Source organism: Drosophila mauritiana, chromosome 2R, assembly GCF_004382145.1.
Source record: "Drosophila mauritiana strain mau12 chromosome 2R, ASM438214v1, whole genome shotgun sequence".
Taxonomy (NCBI): Eukaryota; Metazoa; Arthropoda; class Insecta; order Diptera; family Drosophilidae; genus Drosophila; species Drosophila mauritiana.
Window position 1 is genome coordinate 390179 of NC_046668.1, and position 20939 is coordinate 411117.

Genomic DNA, 20939 nt, shown 5'->3' on the forward strand with positions numbered 1-20939 from the left:
TGGCCGTGGGACCCGTGCGATAAAAAAAAAAAAAAAAAAAAATATCTTTTATGTATTCTGTGAACTGCTGTAGGTTGAGTATCAGTATCGCAATTTGTTGGTTTTGTTCTTTTTCTAGCTTGAGCTTATTAATTATGTCTATACCTCTGTTGATTATGTCGACAATTATATTTAGATCATGGGTTTTCACGGAGTCTTCTGACATGTTATTAATTTTTTCTTCTAGCTCTTCCCTGTCGTCTTCATCTAATGTACCGAATAAGTATTTATAAGCTTTTCCTACTACGTTTAAAATACCTCTTTTGCTTCGCTGAATAATTCTTAAACCATTTATTTCCCGTTTTAGTTTATCGACTAAATATTGTATCTGTGGTACATTGGAATAGTCATTTGCTTCAGTTACTAGGTTTTCGAACATTAGCATTGTCTTTGTTATGTTTATACTCAAATAATGGTATTCGTAGCTGATTGGAATTTCCATTGTTCCAGTTTGGAATATAAGATATCCATTCTTCGCACTTATTGGGTTTACTTCGATATTGCTGCATTTAACCATGGTGATAAATGATAATATGCATTATTAGTATTATTAGGAATGTGTTGTTTTTATTGCTCTTCATTGGTTGGTCCGGAATTATCGTATTTACTCTTATTAAATTTTTTTCTGTTTCTTTAATTTTGATTTGTAATGAACGATTTTCCTGCCGCGGTTTGTCTCTTCAAAATGTTTACTGTCCACTTGTTAAATTTTTCCTGTCTTTTTAAATGGATTAGTGATTTTACTCTTTACAAGTGGAGCCTGTCTATATTTTATGCCAACTTCAAAATCATGCCTTTTCTTATTAAGATATTCTTATTTAAGATATTCTTATCGATTTTGTTTGTTGTACGTTAAAGTCTCGCTGGATATCGTTTAGTAATATTATGTTTAGTTTTATGGTTATATACGTATAAAATTGTTTCGAATTTTGACACCTATCTTTTTTCACTAACGATAATGCTTAGCTGTTCATTTACGGTCTTGTGAAATCTTTTTATATCAGATACACTATTTTTACAAGTTTTTACAGAAATTTCAACACCTTCAGATCTTAACCAGTTTTGCAAAGCTATGCACATAAAAGCTGAATCTTTGTCTGCTTTAATTTCCTGTGGCTTTCCCATATCATTGAATATTTTAGTAATGGCTCTTTTCGCTTCTAGACAATCTCTAATTTTTACTTCTACTAGTGAGGCAAATTTTGAATAAATATCAATACAAGATAGGAAGATTTGGTTTACCGTGATATAAAAATCTATCACGTATTTTTGCCTTGTGTTAAATATTTCGGGTGTTGTTTCGTATGTAAATTTCGTGCCTCGATGTTCTGTTTTTGCCAGATTACAGATTTCACATTCATTGATAATATTTTGAATTAGCTTTTGACTATCAGGGTAATAGTATTTTTCTTTAAACCAATTAACTGTTTTTTCAATACTTGGATGTACTTGGATACCTTTATGTTTCTTTAGGATTAAGTCCTTAAATTCAGCATAAGTTAGTATGTCAATTAGCTTGGTGGTACATCTCAATAGTTTTGTGAAATTGTTAGGGCTTATGATTTCAGTAAATGCCCTCTGGAAAATCAGAAAATCTTCATCATTAGGGAAGTAAATTGCACTTTTCTTGGTGCACACATATTCCTTAATGAGGTTTTTGGCGAATTCAAGTGTCATCTCTTTATAGATTATATTAATCTTTAATTTTTGGAAGAAGTGACTTACACTTGTTGTGTCACTGTCGCCTTTTTCTATCTCTATTTGTCTAGAGAAGAAATTGATTGGTCTCTCCGTTATGGATATATAATTCAAATTATCTTCATTGACACTATGTATAGTTGCGTCTGCGCTGTTTGCGACTTCGCCAACCATGACTTCTTCTATCTTTGTGCGGGAAAGAGCATCCGCGACAAAATTTTCTTTGCCTGGAAGATATTTTATTTTATAATCAAATTCATTAAGTTTGATTTTCCACCTTTGTAATTTCATGTTCGGCTCTTTGATATTATTGAGCCATACCAATGACTTGTGATCACTTATTATTTCAAATGGCCTGCCGAATAAGTATGACCTGAAATATTTTGTCGCCCAAACTAAAGCTAACAATTCTTTTTCAATAGTAGCATAGTTGATTTCGTGTTCGTTCAGCGTTCTGCTGGCATAACAAACGGGCTTATGGTTCTGTGATAGCACTGCACCAATAGCTACATTACTTGCGTCAGTTGTTAGAGAAAAGGGCTTTGAGAAATCAGGGTAGATTAATATCGGGTCTGATGTTATCAAAGCCTTTAGTCTTTCAAATGATTCGATGTAGTCTTTGCATTTCATATCTCTATTACAGCACCTTTAATTAGTTTGAGGGTCATGGGTTTAACTATTTTGGCAAAGTTAGGAATGAACTTACGATAGAATCCACATAATCCCAAAAATGATTTTATCTGCGTAGGTGTCTTAGGTAATGGAAAATTTATGATTGCTTTAGTTTTGTTTGGGTTTGGTTTGATGCCATTTGTTGTGACAATGTGTCCTAGGAATTCAGTTTCTTTCTTCATGAATTTACATTTATCTAGCTGCAATTTCAAGTTGGCTTCTCTCAGTTTCTCAAAGACTTTCTTTAGAGATAAAATGTGTCCATCCAATGAAGTGGAATAAACAATAATATCGTCTAAATAGACTAAACAATCTTTGTAGATCAAATCTTCCAGAAGATTATTCATACATCTCTGAAAAGTAGCTGGAGCATTTTTTAGACCAAAGGGCATACGAGTGTATTCATAATGCCCATGCTTAGTGGTTTTTGCAATAGAATTTTCATCCATCTGGATTTGGTGAAAACCTTTAGCTAGATCTATTGTTGTAAAATATTGGCATCTACCCAATTTGTCCAATATCTCATCCATTCGGGGAATGGGAAATTTGTCATTAACAGTTATCTCATTTAGATTCCTGTAATCGACTACCAACCTGAATTTTTGTTTCCCAGAGGCGTCTGCCTTCCTGGGGACCACCCAAATAGGAGAACAGTAAGAAGATTTTGATTTGCGAACAATCCCTTGATCTATCATTTCTTTGATTTGTTTGTTGACATCTTGGTCAACGCTTTGGGGGTACTTGTAGGGTTTACGGTATATTGGATCTTCATGTTGAGTCTGTATGACATGTTTAATAGTACTTGTGAAGGTCAAATTTTCGCCTCTTTGTAATGAACGTCTCTATATTCTTATAGGACCTTCTTTAAACGTTCAACTTCCTCTAAATTTAAGTGTTCGAGGGTATACTCGTTACATTCGCGTAACTCATTGTTAATCGCGAAGTTGACTATATCGTCGTCAACGGACATGGGATCGAGATGTGTTACATCATTGTCCACTAGTGACACAGTGGACATTTGAAATGAGGCATTTTGATAATGCGGTCTCCTTCTTTTGTTGTTGATGCTTTGGTTTAAGGCCCTTAGGTGTGGTCTTAACCTTTTTCATCTTTTGATTAATTTTCTCCACTGGAGAAAAATCATTCTTTTGCTGTGGGTCGAGGCACTTGGATGCGGTTTCGCCCTTCTTTCTCCATACAAAAATTTAAATGTGTTTGAACCTAGAATTACTAGTATTATTATCAAAATTTATCATAGCTTTTGTATCCTTTATATACTTTCGAATTAACAGGAAATCATAATTGTCGGAAAATTTGTGGACATCGAATTTTTTAACAGACGGACAGACCGAAGTGGGTTTTATTATTATACTTTTCTTTAGTTTAATTGGCCCTTTAATAGTGTACACTATTAGATTCTCGTATTTTTCTTATAATTTTTCAAAATGTTCTCTTATGATGTTTATTGATGATCCTGTGTCGATCATTCCTTTGTAAATTTTATTATGATAACTTATTTCTACATAGGGACTTGTACGTCCTTCTGTGTCACTTAAGTGTTTACATCCATTCTGCATTGGCCACTTTGACTCTCGCGTTGTCTTTTTACCGGTCTTTGAGTATTAAGATTATTTGAAGTCGAGGGTTGGAAGTTTGGAAGTTAAGGGGATTATTAAGCGGGTTATTTTATTGGGCTTGTGTTAAATCCATTCTACATGTGTAATAATTTCCTCTTAGATGATTTGGTATGGTTCGAATTTTGAGGTCGTTGTGTATTATTGTTCTGATTCATGCCAGGATAATAATTATTATAATTGTGATTTTTATTTTTGATTATTATTTTGATTATAGTTTCCCCTGTTCCTACGTTTGTTCACTTCTGATCTATTTGGACAGCAGTTTTCTGGACTAGCATCATAAAGGCCTAGCTCCATTGATGCTTGTTTTAATTTATAAATAGTGTCAATATCTTTACGTGCCAATGACATATAAATTGTATCCGGCAGTTTTCGATCTATTACAGATTTGACAGTCCTATTCAACATTTCTGTATAATTCGATTTATCAACGGGATCATTTTCTAATTCTAACTTATTAAACATAATCCAATACTGCATTTCTAGTTTCTCTATAAACTTACAGATGCTTCCTGGGTATGATGTGTCTTCTAATTGCCTTATGAGTGTTATATATGGTCTGTGGTCCTTGAATGCCATTGCCAGTGCTTTCTTCATGTCTAGCCATGTTGTCGTTCTTTCCTGGGTTGCGACTACCAATGCTGAATCCACTAGTAACCGCTTCACTGCTCCATATATGACTTGTCTCGCATCTTGGGTTGGGTATAGATTGAGTATGATAATTGTTCCACTTGATTAACGAATCCAGACAGTCTGCCAGGTGTGCCATCGTAGTAATTTAGTTCTTTTATTTGATTTAGTAGTTGGTTTAAATGGGTTTCCTGAAAGTTGTTGAACCGCTATGGTGTACTTGTTTTTGTATACGGGGTTTATTTGGTTTTAAATTTTAAGTTGAGTTTTTTAAATTTCGGAATTAAAAGTTTTGATTAACTTTGTTTCCGGCCGCACGGGATTTTTATTTAAATTCCACTTTCACGTGGATTCTTTTGCGGATCTCAAAAATAAAATTTTTAGAATCACTGTTTTAATTCGCTAATCTTGGATAGCTAGTTGTATAGCATATCCTTCAGTTGATTTGTACCGTACTAAAAGGACTCTTTATCTTATGATGATCCTTCCGACTGCGCCAATTAAATGTTTGCAATACTCATATGTGAAAAAAATATAATTTTATTTCACTGAATGATTACAAAATTTTATTTGTTGAAGAACACCGACCGATTACAATTAGGTCTCAAGCTGAACTCATCTAATTATTCTGATTTGATTGACGTTCAAGCCTCGGTATCGAGCTTTTTTGATATGGGCTTTAGACTTGAGGGCTCTGATCAAGTGAAGAGAAAGAGCTTTGCAGTTGCTGACTTTAATTGTCTTTAGATTTCTCTTGGATTCAACTGCATTCGCTCTTGGATACAAGTGCTCTTAGATTCTTCTAGTTTTGTTTATTGAAATCTAATACTTTTGTTTTCGGGATTGCGAGTCCGAGCTTTGAACGTGGGAACATGACGATGGGGTGAGGGCTTAGGCAAGGAATGTTTAAATTACGGGACGGATGTTTAGTCTACCAGTGGGTGACTTATTTTATTATTTGGAGTTGGGATTTTTCCACTCAACCCAGTCTTGAGGATTATATTACATCCGGAGTAGTGTAGGGTGTATTTGGGTGTACATGTTGTATGTGTATTAGTGTGTAGGCATGTGCTTAAGTCTTAGGGACTTATGGATATGTTTTTTTTTTTTTTAATTCGTTTATTGAATCCCTATGATAAACTATATACAATACAATATATTAACATTTAGGAGGGCAAATCTAGGACTCCCCGCGGTATGGCCGTGAAGCATTGCTTCGCGAGGACGATCAGGATTTGCTCACTCGTGGACCCTCCTGGCTCTCTCGGCTCTTCTGAGCTCGGTGGTTATCGCTGCGGCGAAGCTGTTGACCGCTTGCCATTCCGCCTCCCCCTGCAGCATGAATGGGACTAGGTTGTCCGCATTCAGTCTGCCGCCAAGTACGGTTTCCAGAGAGCTCCGTTCCCTAGCGTATTTAACGCACGAGAAGAGAACGTGCTCAGCTGTTTCGCTCCGACCACCTCCGCACCATGGACAATCATCCGCATCCTCGTGTCCAAAGCGCATCAGGTAGCTGCGAAAGCAACCGTGCCCGCTGATCAGCTGCGTTAGGTGGAACGTAATATCGCCGTGCTTCCGCTCTAGCCACGGCTTGAGGTTGGGTATCAGCTGCTGCGTCCAGCGACCCTTGGGCTCGTTGGTCCACCTGTGCTGCCATGTCTCCAGGGTGTGCTGCCTTGCTTCAGCTCGTATTGCCTTCTTGGCGCCGGGGGAGAGTCTTCGACCGTGGGTTTGGTTGAAGACCACTTCGTTTTCCTTCGCTAACAGGTCCAGAGGCGGTATCCCTGCGATCACCAATGCCGCCGCGTTGGACACTGTTCTGAAGGCGCAGCAGACACGTAAGGCCGAATGTCTGTGGATAGCATTTAGGCCCTGGGCGTAGCTTTCGGTACCAAGCGCTTTTGCCCACACCGGGGCGGCATATAGCATGGTCGCTCGGGTGACGCTCGTCAGCAGCCTTCTGCTCGCCTGTTTTGGGCCTCGGGAGTTCAACATTATGTTTGAAAGCGCCCGATTTACTCCTGCTGCTTTAGAGTTAGCGTAGGCAAGGTGTTCTCGGAACGTAAGCCTGGTGTCTATCATGACTCCCAGGTACTTGATTGCCCGAGAGGAGGACACCTTGGTACAGCCTACTTCGACAGTGGCCGTCTCCACCGCTTTCCTTGAGCTAATCAGGACAGCCTCGGTCTTCTCCGGCGCCAGCTCTAGCCCCATTGAACTGAGCCAATGTTCGATGGCCCTGATGTTTTGGTTGCAGCTTTCTTCGGCCTTGCCGGGATACTTGTCGACAACGAGCAAGGCCACGTCGTCCGCGAAGCCTACGATCTCGCTCCTCCCGACCAGCGGTAGACGAAGTATCCCGTCGTACATGGTGTTCCACAGAAGCGGGCCGAGGACCGAGCCTTGCGGGACTCCACCGGTGACCTGGTGCCTGAAGACGCCTTCCGACGACTCGCACAGTAAGACCCGATCACAAAAATAGCTGCGTATGATCCTGACTAGGTAGGCTGAAGCCAATTAGTGCTTCTAGGATCCGGTCCCATCTCGCTGTGTTGAAGGCGTTCCTGATGTCTAGAGTGACCATGAGGCAGTACTCTTTGCTGCCACCCTTCCATCTGGTGCCGTCGATTGCTTGGGCCGCTACTTCGACCACTCTGTTGACATCGTCTACGGTGGACCGCGCTTTCCTGAATCCAAACTGGGACCGTGAGAGGTCACTCGCGTCGGCGATAGCCCTCTCAAGCCGAGTGCACACCAGTTTCTCCAGGAGCTTGCCAGTTCCATCGATGAGGCATATTGGCCGGAACGATGAAGGCTCCTCGTGTGGTTTCCCTGGTTTTGGGAGGAGAAGCAGCTTTTGGATTTTCCAGCAACTCGGGAAAACTCCTTCCTCCAGGAGTCCTAGTGTACGCCTTCTTGACCACCACCTTGTAGGCACTTCCCCATGGGTCGCTGTCGGCAGAATCGCATAGGTCGAGGAAGCATTTGCGCTTGCTCTCCCTTATGGCTATCTTAAGCGTTTTTCTGCGGGCTCTGTACTCGGATTGGCGTTCGGCAAAGGACTCCGCACCTCTCGCGCGTTGGTAGCGACGTCTGGCGGAGAGGCACTCACGACGAGCCGACTCTATCTCCTGGTTCCACCAGTAGACAGGGGCTCTTTGTCGGCTATGCGACCTGCTCGATTGCATGCTGGCGTCGCACGCGGCCTTCAGCCGCCTCATCAGCTCCACTGCCGTCAGCTCGGCTCCTTGTCTGCTCGCCAAGGGTAGGAACTGCTCTCGAAACACCTGCGTGTCCAGAGAGTCCGTCTTGTATTTAATCCTGGCCTGGGCTAGTGTCTGGGCTTGGGACGAGGGTGGGCTTCCCAGGTCGCAGATGATGGCCAGGTGGTCGCTGCCAGTGTAGTCCTCGCTGATTCTCCACCTCGCTAGCCTGTACGACGAGCCGCTAGTGAAGGTGAGGTCCACCACAGAGCCCAGTCCGGCGCGCCTGAACGTGTGCCGGTTTCCATGGTTAAGAAGAGCCAGGTCCAACGTCGCAAATGCCTCCAGCACCATCCTGCCTCTCGCATTGGTGGTTGAGCTGCCCCAGCTCTCTGACCATGCGTTGAAGTCGCCCGCTATTAGGACCTGGGTGCGGCCTCTAGCATCCGCTGCCAGTCTGTCCAGTGCCCGGCTGAATGCGATTAGGGTCAGGCTGGGAGCTAGGTATACGCTGTACACCCACCATCTGCCTACCCTGGCCCTAACAAATCCGATGTCCGAAAGAACATCGGTTATTTTCTGGGTTTCTCTGCTGCACCTCCAGATCGCTGCTTTCTTGGTGCGGTCGAAAGCCCAGTCTGGGCTAGCCGCCGTTCGGTAGGGCTCGCTAAGTAGCGCGAGCTCCACTCTGCGTTCACGCACCGTCTGCACTAGCAGGTTTTGGGCTGCCGTGCAGTGATTCAGGTTTAGCTGAATCAGCCGCATCATTGCAGTGCCTTTGGTGCTCCTTTACCCGCCAATGGGCACTTCCGGGTGCCCATTTGGTGGTTGGTCGCTTGGCTACCTCTGTTTGCGCACAAGAAGCACTTAGCTTCGTTAGGGCATTCGGCGGCTTTGTGTCCCTCGGTCCCGCATCTGAAGCAGCACTGGCTTCTGTCAACGGTGCTTCTGCAGTGGGCCGCTATGTGGCCTTCTTTCAGGCATCTGAAGCATCTTTGGCGTGGCTCCAGCTCCTTGATCAAGCATTGGGACCATCCTACCCTCAGCTTGCCACGCTTGATCAGCGGGTCCGTCAGATTGGCTGGGACTGCTATCACCGCAGTCTTCCCTCCGTACTGCGATTGCCGAAGGCTCTTGATAGCCACCACTGCTGCAGGGATCTCTGCCTGGGCCTCCAAGGCACTCTTCAACTCGTCTTCCGTGGTGAGCTCGTCGAGGTCGCGAATCACAAATACCTTAGTTTGTGTTAACGCGCGAAGGCTGGCGCGGTCTCCTAGCACCGCTCCCATGTCCATCTTGAGCTTCTGCGTCAAGTCTTGGGCTGAGGCACGTAGTTCGAGGAACAGTTCGCCTTTGGCCGTCCTCTTCACCCTTGCTACGTTTTCCCCGATGGCTCTGAGCCTAGCGTCCTGCCCTCTTGTGACCAGGGACAGCACTTCGCTGTAGGGTAAGCCAGCTGTGGGGGTGATAACCAGCGCATCTGGTCTCTCCCTCGGCGGTCTCTTCTTCTGCGGTCCGGGCGGTTGCTGCAAGTTTGGTTGCGACTTCTTTCCCGCTACAGTGGCTTGGGGCGGAGCCCTTGGTAGGCGCTTGGGTCCCGCACCCTTCTGGTGGTCGGGTCGCTGGGCTCTCATCGCAGACAGCGCCGTGCGATCCTTTGGCTTAGGGCTGCCCTTAACGTTGCACGGTTCTTCGAGGCCGAATGGGAGCTTGGGGGTGGTCTGTTGGCTAGCATCTGCTTTTGCCGTACGTCCAACCTGCGTTTTCTCCGCCTCCGGCAGCCTAGTGCGCAGCTTTAATTGGAGCTCCTTCAATCTGGCGAATGAGTTCTTCATTGCCAGATTGATGCTCCTCACCCCGTTGAGGTTGACCTTCGTCAGAAGGTCGTCCAGGATTGCTCCCATCTCCTCGATTTCTAGCTGGGGGGTCTTGACCCGCTTTGCTGGTAGCTCTGGTAGGGGGTGATGTCGCTTCCAATGGTCTCTTGGGGGTGCCATCGCTCGGGTTTTGGGGTGGGGTCCTTAGAACCTTTGACCATTTCCCAAACGCCAAGCTCTCTTCGTCTTTGCTTGCACTTGTTGCATTGCTTGTTCCGACGGCCAAGTGTGCCGCCGTCGGGGCGGGGATGGGGGGAATGTTGGGTAGGGCCTCCAGAATCCGTGCCCTAGCCTCGGGATTAGCCGAGGGTGGATTTCCACATATGTGGCTGCCACCTGGAGTAATAGTGTTATTTCCAGACATTCTGATTTTTGTTGCATTTTATTCCTACTGCCAGGTTTGCGGCTGCGCCAGGTTTTAGGTTCACTGCCGGCCGATGCGGCGCAGACGCAGACCATTCTGCCGGCCAACTTGGCACAGACGCAGAATGGGTTTTAGTTGTGCTGATGCCCGGCTGCCAAGAGTACAGGCACAGGCCACGTAGCCGCCCAATTTGGGTCAGACGCGCCGTGGGCTTTGGGTGGGGGTGGGGGGGTGTGGTGTGGTGAGCAGGGCAAAGAAGGTTGCTGCGGTGGGAGATATACCGCTCCAGCTCGGTCGCCAGAGCCCCGAGTTTAAAGTGTGCCGCCTACGCGGGGGGGGTTGGCTATTGGTCTTCTCCTTGACTTTTTACACACATCTTCTGCCTCTCCTGCTCGATTCATGGGTCTGTCTCCGGGATTCCATGGGATGTTGCCAAGGATAACCGTTGGCCGCCCATGTATGTATGCTACGCCCGGAGAACAGATCGTTTGGTGGCTTCCGTAGCTGCTAGCTTTCGTCAGTGAGAGCACTGGGTAGAAAGCGCCACCTATGCCAGGGGGCTCGTGCAGCCGACCAGCGCTGCTATCCCAGCTGGCGTGACTGGCACTTGTCAGCCACCACAACAACACGGAAGGAAGAGAAAATAGTGAAGAGAAAGTTGTTTCCTACTCTCACCCTGTCCAGCCCCATGGCCCTGAAGATCGTCGACGGCGGGCGATCCCTGGACCCTTGGAGTTGTGCCTACTGCTGGTGAGTACGGCCCAACCTTTGTGCGGTGGGGACAGCCGCTCCTGTCACTGTCGGGCCGGCGAGACCCGGAAAATTTCGAGATTTCCCAGGAGCGCCAATTCAATGAACTTCGCGCGCGCGCAACTCACACAAGAGGATGACTTATGGATATGTCACTATATATGTGTGTAATTTTGAAAAAAATTGTTATTTTGTGCAAATAAGTGTAAGTTTTGCGTGTTCTTCTTCTTCCCACTCTAGTTCGTTTCCCGCGTTTGTGTCATTTTTTTCTCTTCTCTTTTCTTTCTTTATTTTGAGAAAAAGGAAGGGGGAGGAGAGAGACAAGCGACAAGGCAGCGAGGTGTGAGTTAATGAGAGCGATTGGTGAGTGGTGGAGAGAGTAACATAAAAAAGTTCTAAACACAGACAGTGTTGGCACACATAACTTTTGCAAAAAAAGCTGACAGTGTTGGCACACATAATTTTTGAAAAAAAAATAAAGCAGTTTTCCAAATTAAAAATATAAAAGGTTTACTCTATTTTCAGAGAAGTCTCTTCTGCGCGTTGAATGGGAGAAATGGCAACAAGCATTTGAAATATATTTGGAAGCCGGTTCATCCTCTCGGAAAAGAAGCAAGTTACTACATTTTGCGGGGCCACAACTTCAAACTGTAGCTATTTTTTGAGTACCTGGGGCACTCATACCAGAAAATTCATCTGAAACCGAAATAGATGTATATAAAGTTCTTATAGATAAGTTAAAAACATTTTTCTCGCCGAAACAAAATTCAACTTTTGAGAGGCATCTATTTAGAAGCCTTTCTCATACGGATGGCGAGACCTTTGCAAAGTTTATATTGAGGTTACGTCACCAAATTCAAAAATGCGAGTTTGGAACTACTAAAGCTGAAATAGAGGAGATTTGCTTAAAGGATAAAATCATTGATACATGGGCCAACGTAGGCCTTAAGAGGAAACATCTAAAGAAGGAGTATAGCTTATCTGAAATCATAGATATCTGTCAGATAGAAGAGGAAATCAACAAACAGTCTGAAATAATGCGTTCACAGCTTAGGTCAGAAAAAGGGTAACATCGCAAGACTTGAAGTCGCCCAACAATCAATATGAATGTGGCAGATGTGGTCGAAAAGGTCATAATGACAACAGCCCTGCTTTAAAGAAAAAATGCAATAAATGTACTCGTTTTAGTCATTTTGCACACATTTGCACATTTAAAGCGAACAGGTAGCCAAAATAACAACTATACTAATAAACGACAGCGCTCCAGTGTGCTTTTGGTAGAGCAAGAGAATGATGAGAAACCTGAAAACAATTGTTTTAAAATCATAAGTGACGTTGAAGATGAACTGATAAAATGCCAAATAGGTGGTAAAGAAGTATATCAAAATTTATCAAATTATCAAAATTGACTCAGGATCTCGGTCCAATCTCATTAGTCCGAAAGATTGGTCATTTCTGCAAAAAAACAAAGCGACATTCTTCAACGTCATTTTAGAGGATACGCTTCAGTCGAATTTCTGCAACTAAAGTGTATTTTTGATGCGCCCATATTTGTGACCCGCAGATCCGAAATAATTGCTCCGTTTTTTGTAATTAAAAATGGAAAACAATCACTCTTCGGTAATGAAACGTCAATAAAACTGAAGGTACTACAACTCGAACTAGGAGTTCATAAAACGTATCCCCATTTCCTAAATGGAATGGATTGCCAGTTAAACTATCTATTGACCCAAATATAAAACCAATGCGGCGCATACCAATTGAGTTGGAAAATAAGGTAATGACCAAATTGTACGAGGCCCTTGCTCTTGATATTATTGAACCAGTCCTAGGTCATTCTCCTTGGATCTCACTGATGGTAATAGCTTAAAAAGAAAACGGCTATCTTCGAATATGCATAGATATGAGACTACCTAATAAAGACATCTTAAGGTAGAACTATTCATTGCCCGTTTTCGAGACATTTTATGACCAGACTGTGGGGTTAAAAATATTTTTCTCGGCTTGACCTCAAAAATGCTTACCACCAATTGGAATACGATGAATCTAGCACGCCGATAACTACATTCATAACTCCTCGCGGTATGTCCCGATACAAGCGACTGATGTTCGGTGTCAACGCCGTACCCGAAATCTTCCAACGAAGACTTTAGGAGCAGTTTGCAGCGTGTTCTAATATTTCGAACTACATCATTTTTTTTTTCGCACATGTCCCACGGCCACACCTCCCGCCCAACCGACCGAAGGGCGCTGCCGTGTAATCTAAAATAACTCTAATAAATATTAGTGTTAGTAGGATCTAATTATGTATTACAAAATTTAAAATTGATTGCTTTAGGAGCGACAGAGAGTCAAGATTACAGATAACAGGATAATAAAGTCTATTACAGTCAGAACATAATACTCTGTAGAGGTCATGCAACTCTTAGTTAGATCTAAAATGATTTAAGATAAGGGGTGTATAGTTTCTAGCGAATCTACTTGGAACAGATAAGTAAGCCGACTAGCCAAGACGGGACTCTCAACTTCTCCACGAATAAGCTTACAAATAAAGTTTATTCCAAGAATCGTTCTACGGTTAGCTAGGGAGGGTAAATTAATTAAAAGTAGTCTACTGGAATAAGGAGGCAATATAAGGTTTGCATCCCAATTTAGGCGCCGCAAGGCAAAAAGTAAGAAGTTTTTTTGGACCGATTGTATGCGGTCCGAGTGGACTGCGTATTGTGGACTCCAAACAGGTGATCCGTACTCGAGAATCAGACGGACTAACGAAATAAATATGGTTTTAGTGAGGTAAGGATCATCAAATTCCTTAAACCACCTTTTTATAAAACCAATCACACCCTTGGTCTTATTGACAATAGACGAAATATGGTCAGAAAATTTTAGTTTTGGGTCCAGAAGAACACCAAGATCATCAACTCGTGTTATTCTGTCCAAAGAGCACCCACTTAGAGTGTAAGTCGTGCGTATTGGGTTGGCACGACAAAAGGTCATAACTTTACACTTGGAGCCATTTAAGTCTAATATGTTATCACGGCATCATATTTGAAAACGGTCTAGATCGGATTGTAAGTCCAAATGGCACGAAGTGTTCTTGTACTGGAGGCATAATTTAAGATCGTCTGCGTACATAAGTACACGCGAATGTTTTATTATTAAGGGGAGGTCGTTAATGAATAAGGTAAAAAGAAGCGGACCAAGATGGCTCCCTTGTGGGACACCGGATGTGACTTGCAGAATAGAAGATTAAGATTTTTTAAAGAGGACTTGTTGTGTCCTGCCATTCAGATAGCTTGAAATCCAATTTAGAAGATCAACAAGGAAACCTATAAGATCAAGTTTTCTTATTAGAAGGTAATGATTAACAGAGTCAAATGCTTTACTAAAATCAGTGTAGATGACATCTGTTTGAAGATTATTTTTGAAACCCTGTATTACGAAAGAAGTTAGCTCCAATAGGTTAGTGGTTGTAGATCTGCGCTTCATAAAACCGTGTTGACACGGTGATATGATTGATCTACAAAGGTGCTGCAAATGAGGAGTGATAACATTTTCGAAAAGTTTTGGGATAGCCGACCATTTAGAGATTCCTCTGTAATTGCTTGCATCCAGTTTGCTACCTTTTTTATTAAGAGGAATCACAAAGGACTCCTTCCATATATGAGGGAATTGTGAAGATTCCAAAGATAAGGTAAACAGTTTCAGTAGAGGCTTGCACAAGGCTTCCGCACAGAATCTGAGCACACAGCCAAGGATTCCATCGGGACCTGGCGAATAGACCGGTTTAACACGCTGAAGATCGTTAAGCAGTGAGCTTTCGTTTATAGTGGGGCAAAATATTAGATTCGACTTAGATACCGTATAACAGTATGGCTGTACGGAATGAGGTAACGTAGAATATGTTGTTTAAAAAACTTTGCGAATATATCGGCTACTGACTGATCCGATGTTACCGTAGTGTTTTCAAAAAATATCTTGGAAGGGTAAGAACCTGTTTTTCGCTTAGTGCTAACGAAATTCTAAAACTTTTTCGGATCCTGTGCAAACTAGAACTTACAACGGTTTAAATAATTCGTGTAGAACTGAGCATTAAGCACGGTAAAGTTAAACCGAGAGTTTAAATATTTAGAAAGGATGGACTGAGAACCTGTATTTTTACATTTTGTATAAAGTCTGGACTTTACATTTCTTAGGTGTTTTAACTCTTTATTAAACCAAGGAGGTTTAGAGATTGACGGATAGTACATCGGTACACAAGAGTCAAGAAATGATTTAATTGCGGTATAGAACATATCAATGGCATCCGTCATTATGTTGCAGGAGTAAAGATCGGACCAATTAAAGCCAGCTATAAAATTGTTTAGCCTCCGAAAATTTGCCTTTCGAAAACAGTGAATTCGCTTTGTTGACTTCTCTGATTTTACTTTTAATACGGTACCTATGTCGATTGTCACCTCGACAGTAGGATGATATTGATCTTCAGGTTGAGTAAGAGGTGCTGCCCTGGACAGAAACACACTTTCAGGATTTGTTATAAGACAGATCCAACAGTCGACCAAGAGAGTTTCGAATATAAGTAACTTGCGACAACGATAAGTCGAGCAAGCCGTCAATAAAGTCATGTTGTGCTAAAGGGAGAAGGATATTCGATTGTTTTTCTGGGGACCACATTGTGCCAGGTATATTAAAATCACCTAGAACTACCAATTGGTCCCTGTCAGAAAGTTTGTTCAAGATGGACTGGATAGCGGACAGATGATTCTGATATTCGGGGAATTCAGAAACTGATCTGTCGGAAAATGACTGCTTTACGCACATGAATTCTGAGTTACGGGACTCGTCAAAAAGTAACTCCTCCGACGCGAGGGTAGATCTAACCACAATAAAGACTCCACCTCCCCGTCTGTAGGGGAGGTCATTCGTCATTCCTATATATTGTGTAAATCCGTGGGAAGACTTCGGAGTTAAGTATCACCGGCTTTAACCCAGTCTTTGTGAACACTATTATATGGGAAGCAAAGGAAAGGCTATCACAATACAATTTAGTTAGTTTGCTACGGAAGCCTCTAGTATTTTGGAAGACACACGAACTTAAATTCCTTGGCCATATCTTGTCAAATACAGGAATTGAGGTTGATCCGGAAAAAGTGGCAACAATTCATTCATTCAGAAATCTCAAAAATCTTAAGGCTGGTAAAGAAAATATTTCGTATGCTCTGTCTCGGCTCTGCGATTGTCATCAACAAACTTTTCCTGGCAAAAGAACGAGTACAAAATCTTTCGTGTTACGAGCATTCGGTTCCTGTAGCGTTGAACATATCCGAAAAATCGCAAGCAAATGAACGTGATGAGGAAATCATCGACGCCATATCATATCTGGAAAACAACACTTGGATTTCCTGTACTTCAAATAGCTATTATCCATTTCGGTATGAACTCTCGACCCTTGGGAAAATTCTTCTAAGGGGAACACGTTTGATTATTCCGAACACACCGAAGAGTGTTGGAACTATCGCACGAAGGACACCCGGGCGAGTCTGCAATGAAACGCCGGCTGAGGGCTAAGGTGTGGTGGCCACGCATGGACAGAGATGCTGAAAGTTTCGTAAAAACCTGTATAGACTATTTAGTGGTATCACAACCTTTGGGCCCACCTCTAATGCATAGAACACCTTGTCCTACAAGCCCGTGGAGCTCAATAGCAAGTGATTTATTGGGTCCATTACCAAATGGAAAATACGTTCTCGTATTCATAGACTATTTTTCAAGATACATGGAACTAAAGTTTTTACAATCAATATCCTCAGCAGCTATTATTGGGGCAATGAAGGAAATATTCAGCCTTTCGAGTTTCCAAAGTGTCTGCGCACGGATAATGACAGACAATATGTTAGTGCGATTTTTGAACAGTATTGCAGTTTGAGTGGTATTATCTTAATAAGGACCCCCACCATATTGGCCTCAGGCCAATGGGGAAGTTGAGAATATGAATAGGTCTTTAGTTAAAAGATTAAAAATAGCATACTTGAACAATAGTAACTTTGAGCCGGAAATTGAGGAGTTTATTTTAATGCACAACGTCACTCCTCACGGTACCACTGGGACAGCCCCTTCAGAATATATATTTAATCGTATTCGAGATAAAATTCCTGATGTGCAAAATATAGTGGGGGAATTCTCTGATTTAATTGAAAAAGAAAATGATTGCACTCAGAAACAAAAAGGGAAAGTAGCTGCTGATAAGAAGAAAGGGGCAAGGGGATAGACATCCAGGTGGGAGATCAGGTGTTAGAGCGAGAGGAAAACATTGTCTAAGTTTCAGGGGGAGGTAGGACTCTACTAAGAGATGTAAGCCATCTGAAAGTAATTCCAGCTGCCCGTACCACTACGATTATTCCAGCATCTGGCATCCCGATCAAAGCCCTTTGATTTAGTCACCTGGGAAGAGCAATATATCTCAACCTGGAAATATGCAAACACATCCCAAAAACTATGTAGGCAAACGCTCACTCTCTGAGATATAAACTGGGTGCGAACAGTAGCCTGAGAGCAGTAGTCTTCTGAGAGTTGGCAAAGGAAACAAATGAACAAAAGTTGTGTTAGAAACCACGTATTTAAGTATTCAATAAAAAACATCTCATATAATACAAAGCGGTTGAGGTGTTACAGTGGCGACGGGGTCAATTTAAACAAAAAATATACATGTGTGTACATATTTGTGTTGAAATTACGTTATAATTTAAATAAGCTTTATATGTTTTGATCTGGCAACGCTCAATTATAGCTTAAGAAGTCATTGTGAAATTCCTATTACTCAGTTTCAATTAAACCGTCAACTACACCACTACGTTCTTGTGTTTATTTGTTCGGTCGGTCGAGAAGCACATAACGGTTGTTATGTCGTACGGTAAACAACTAACAGTTGGTTATGGGCCTTCAGCAAGCTAAGTTTTCGGTTTGAATAATTCAAAGTAATTAAATGGACTAACACGCGTCCGGTTGAAACTCGAAATAAATAAAAACTAATTTGCGGAATTCGACAAAATGAGTGTGTCAATTCAAATAGAAAAATTAGGCGACGACAATTACGACGTGTGGAGCATTTTAATGCGTAGTGTGCTTGTAACAGCAGATCTATAGAAAGTCGTTTGTGGCCAATATGTAAAGCCAGAAGATGGCTCTGAAGATTCCGAAAGATGGAATATGCTCGATCAAAAGGCCCTGGCAAGTTTGTTTTTAAATTTAAAAGCAACGCAGTTAATGCATATAAAGGCATGCACAACAGCAGCAGACGCATGGAAAAAATTGTGTGATGTACATTTGCCAGGTGGCCCGATCAGAAAAGTGCAGTTATATCAAAAACTATCAAGGCTAAGAATGCTTGAAGGGGATAACGTTGTTCAATATGTCAATAAATTTGCTGAAACAGTCAACAAATTAGCTGAGATGGACATAACAATTAATGATGAATTAAAAAGCATCATGTTGTTATCCAGTTTACCAAATTCGTGGGAAAATTTCGTTGTAGCGATCGAAACACGCGACACGCTGCCGACGTTCGAAACGGTAAAAGTGAAGCTTCTGGAAGAAGGAGCGCGCAAGCAAGAGAGGGACGATCGCGAAGGTTCTGTCCAAGCCGTGTATGTACATACAAAATTACATGGAACTGCAAAGCAAAAAGAACGCGAAGAAAATAACCTTGAAAAACATAGTTTCAAGGGCAAATGCTACATTTGCGAGAAATTCGGTCACCGAGCACGAGAATGCCCGAACAAAGAGAGGCATAAAAAACTAGGGGAAAGCAAGGAGAAATCAAACTGCTTGATGCATATTAGTGCTACCACTCAAAGGAAAAACATATGGTGTGTTGATAGTGGTGCCACGTCGCATATGTGTTTTGACAAGGGATTATTTACATCTTTCATTAATAAGGAAACATCGATTATGCTAGCAGCTGATAAGTTCGTGAAATCGAGCGGCATCGGGACTGTTATGCTTAAATAACAAAATGTAAACATTGAATTACGAGTTGTAATTTACGTTCCATCATTGCATATGAATTTTTTATCAGTGAACAAGTCCGCGGAGTACGAAAACATAACTACTTTTGATAAAAAGGCGGCGGTGATAAAAAAAAAAAAAAGGTGAAGTGATGATGAGAGCAATGCAAGAAGACAATTTGTATTTATTTACAAGTAGCTCTAAAAACGGTGCGGTTCATTTGTTGAATGATTCTTCTCGCATGGCAACATGGCACAATCGGTTTGGTCATTTAAATTTTCAATGTTTAAAAGAAATCAAGGAAAAAGAGCTAGTAATTGGCATGGACGTTAAAAATATGTCGGTGAATATTAATTGTGACACATGCAATATGGCAAAAATACACGTATTGCCATTCCCACAGAATAGCGAGAGAGCTACGCAAAGTGTACTGGAACTAGTTCACAGTGACGTGTGCGGGTCAGTGAATGTTAGTTCTTTAGGCGGCAACAAGTATTTCGTCCCGTTCATAGACGACTATTCAAGGAAAATATTTATATATTTTATGCATGCGAAGAACGAAGTGTTTGATAAATTCAAATTGTTCAAATCATATGTCGAGTGCCAAACGGGCAAGAAAATAAAAGCTTTGCGAAGTGACAACGGGACAGAATATGTAAACCGGAAGTTTACAGAGTATTTGAACACCTGCGGCATAAAAAGGCAATTAACGGTTCCGTATACACCACAACAAAACGGCGTCGCGGAACGCGCTAATCGAACGATCGTCGAGATGGCCAAAAGTATGCTGATTCATGCGAAATTAGAGGAGCTTTTGTGGGCCGAGGCCGTGTCCACAGCTTCATATTTGCGTAACAGGTGCCCTTCCAAAGCACTCATGGGCGCTACACCCTTCGAAATATGGCAAAATAGGAAGCCATCCGTTAAACATTTGCGAGTGTTCGGATCTCGCGCGTTTGCACTGGATAAGACAAGAAAAAGCAAGTTCCAGGCAAAAGGAAAACAGTATATATTTGTAGGATATTCTTCAACAGCTAAAGCTTACCGTTTATACGATCGGGAAAAACGTATCATTGTTGCACGTCGTGTTGTCAAATTTGTAGATGGTGAGTTTGATAACACTGAATCTGAAAAATACACTATTTCGGAACAAAATAATGACTTCGCTACAAACATCATTCACCTTGAGTCAAACATCCAAGTACCAGAGCAGCAGCGGCAGGCTATGCCCATGGTGGTCGAGCAGAGCAGTAATTCTTACGACAGCTATGACTCCGGTGAAGAGGAGGAGGAGTTTGTAAGCGCAAGCGATGAAAAGCAAATTCTCACTGAGGAGGAGATCGTAGCAGACGTACAAGAGCAAGAAAGCAACGCACCTCGACGTGGACCCGGCAGACCAAAAATTATTCGCAGTGGTAAGTCCGGTAGACCCAGAAAACAATACAACAGCCTCAATTACATTGAAAACATTGAGACGCCACAGTGCGTTGGAGACACTTTACGGGGCGAGCATGCCCAAGAGTGGAAGACGTCAATGCAGAAAGAATATGATGCTCTCATTTCAAATAACACATGGACATTGTGTGATTTACCTCCAGGACAGAAGGCCATAGAATCCAAGTGGGTCTTTAGCGTCAAAAAGGCTAAAGAGGGAAATATACATAAGTTTAAATCAAGACTTGTTGCTCAAGGTTGTGGGCAAAAGATGGGCGTCAACTATTCGGAAACGTTTTCTCCAGTAATCCGCTATCCATCAGAATGCTATTCGCTATAGCAGCAGAAAAACAGCTATGCATGCACCAGGTTGACATATCAAACGCATATTTAAACGGCAGACTTCAAGAAGAAGTGTATATGAGGCAACCACAAAACTTTATAGATGAGAAGCATCCAAACAAAGTATTAAAGCTTCAAAAGGCGATCTACGGCGTGTCTGGAATGACACATTGGACGAAGTTTCAAGCGCAGAAAAAATGAGGCGTGCCTGTAAGCAAAGCAGCAGCGGCAACAACAACACAGCTACATTGCAGTATATGTCGACGATCTAATCATCATCAGCTACGAC

At 42.4% G+C, this 20939-nt stretch overlaps 1 protein-coding gene across 2 annotated transcripts in view; it reads right to left on the reverse strand.

Annotated features, from left to right (window-relative positions):
- LOC117137774 overlaps positions 1 to 20939 on the reverse strand; it is a 148719-nt gene that overhangs the window by 54563 nt on the left and 73217 nt on the right. The window contains exon 5 of one of the 2 annotated variants that reach the window (XM_033299397.1): positions 4550 to 4867. The exons of the other annotated variant lie outside the window; for it this stretch is intronic. The gene's annotated coding sequence lies outside the window, so the exon portion shown is untranslated. The remainder of the gene's footprint in view (positions 1 to 4549; positions 4868 to 20939) is intronic. 2 annotated transcript variants of the gene reach the window in all.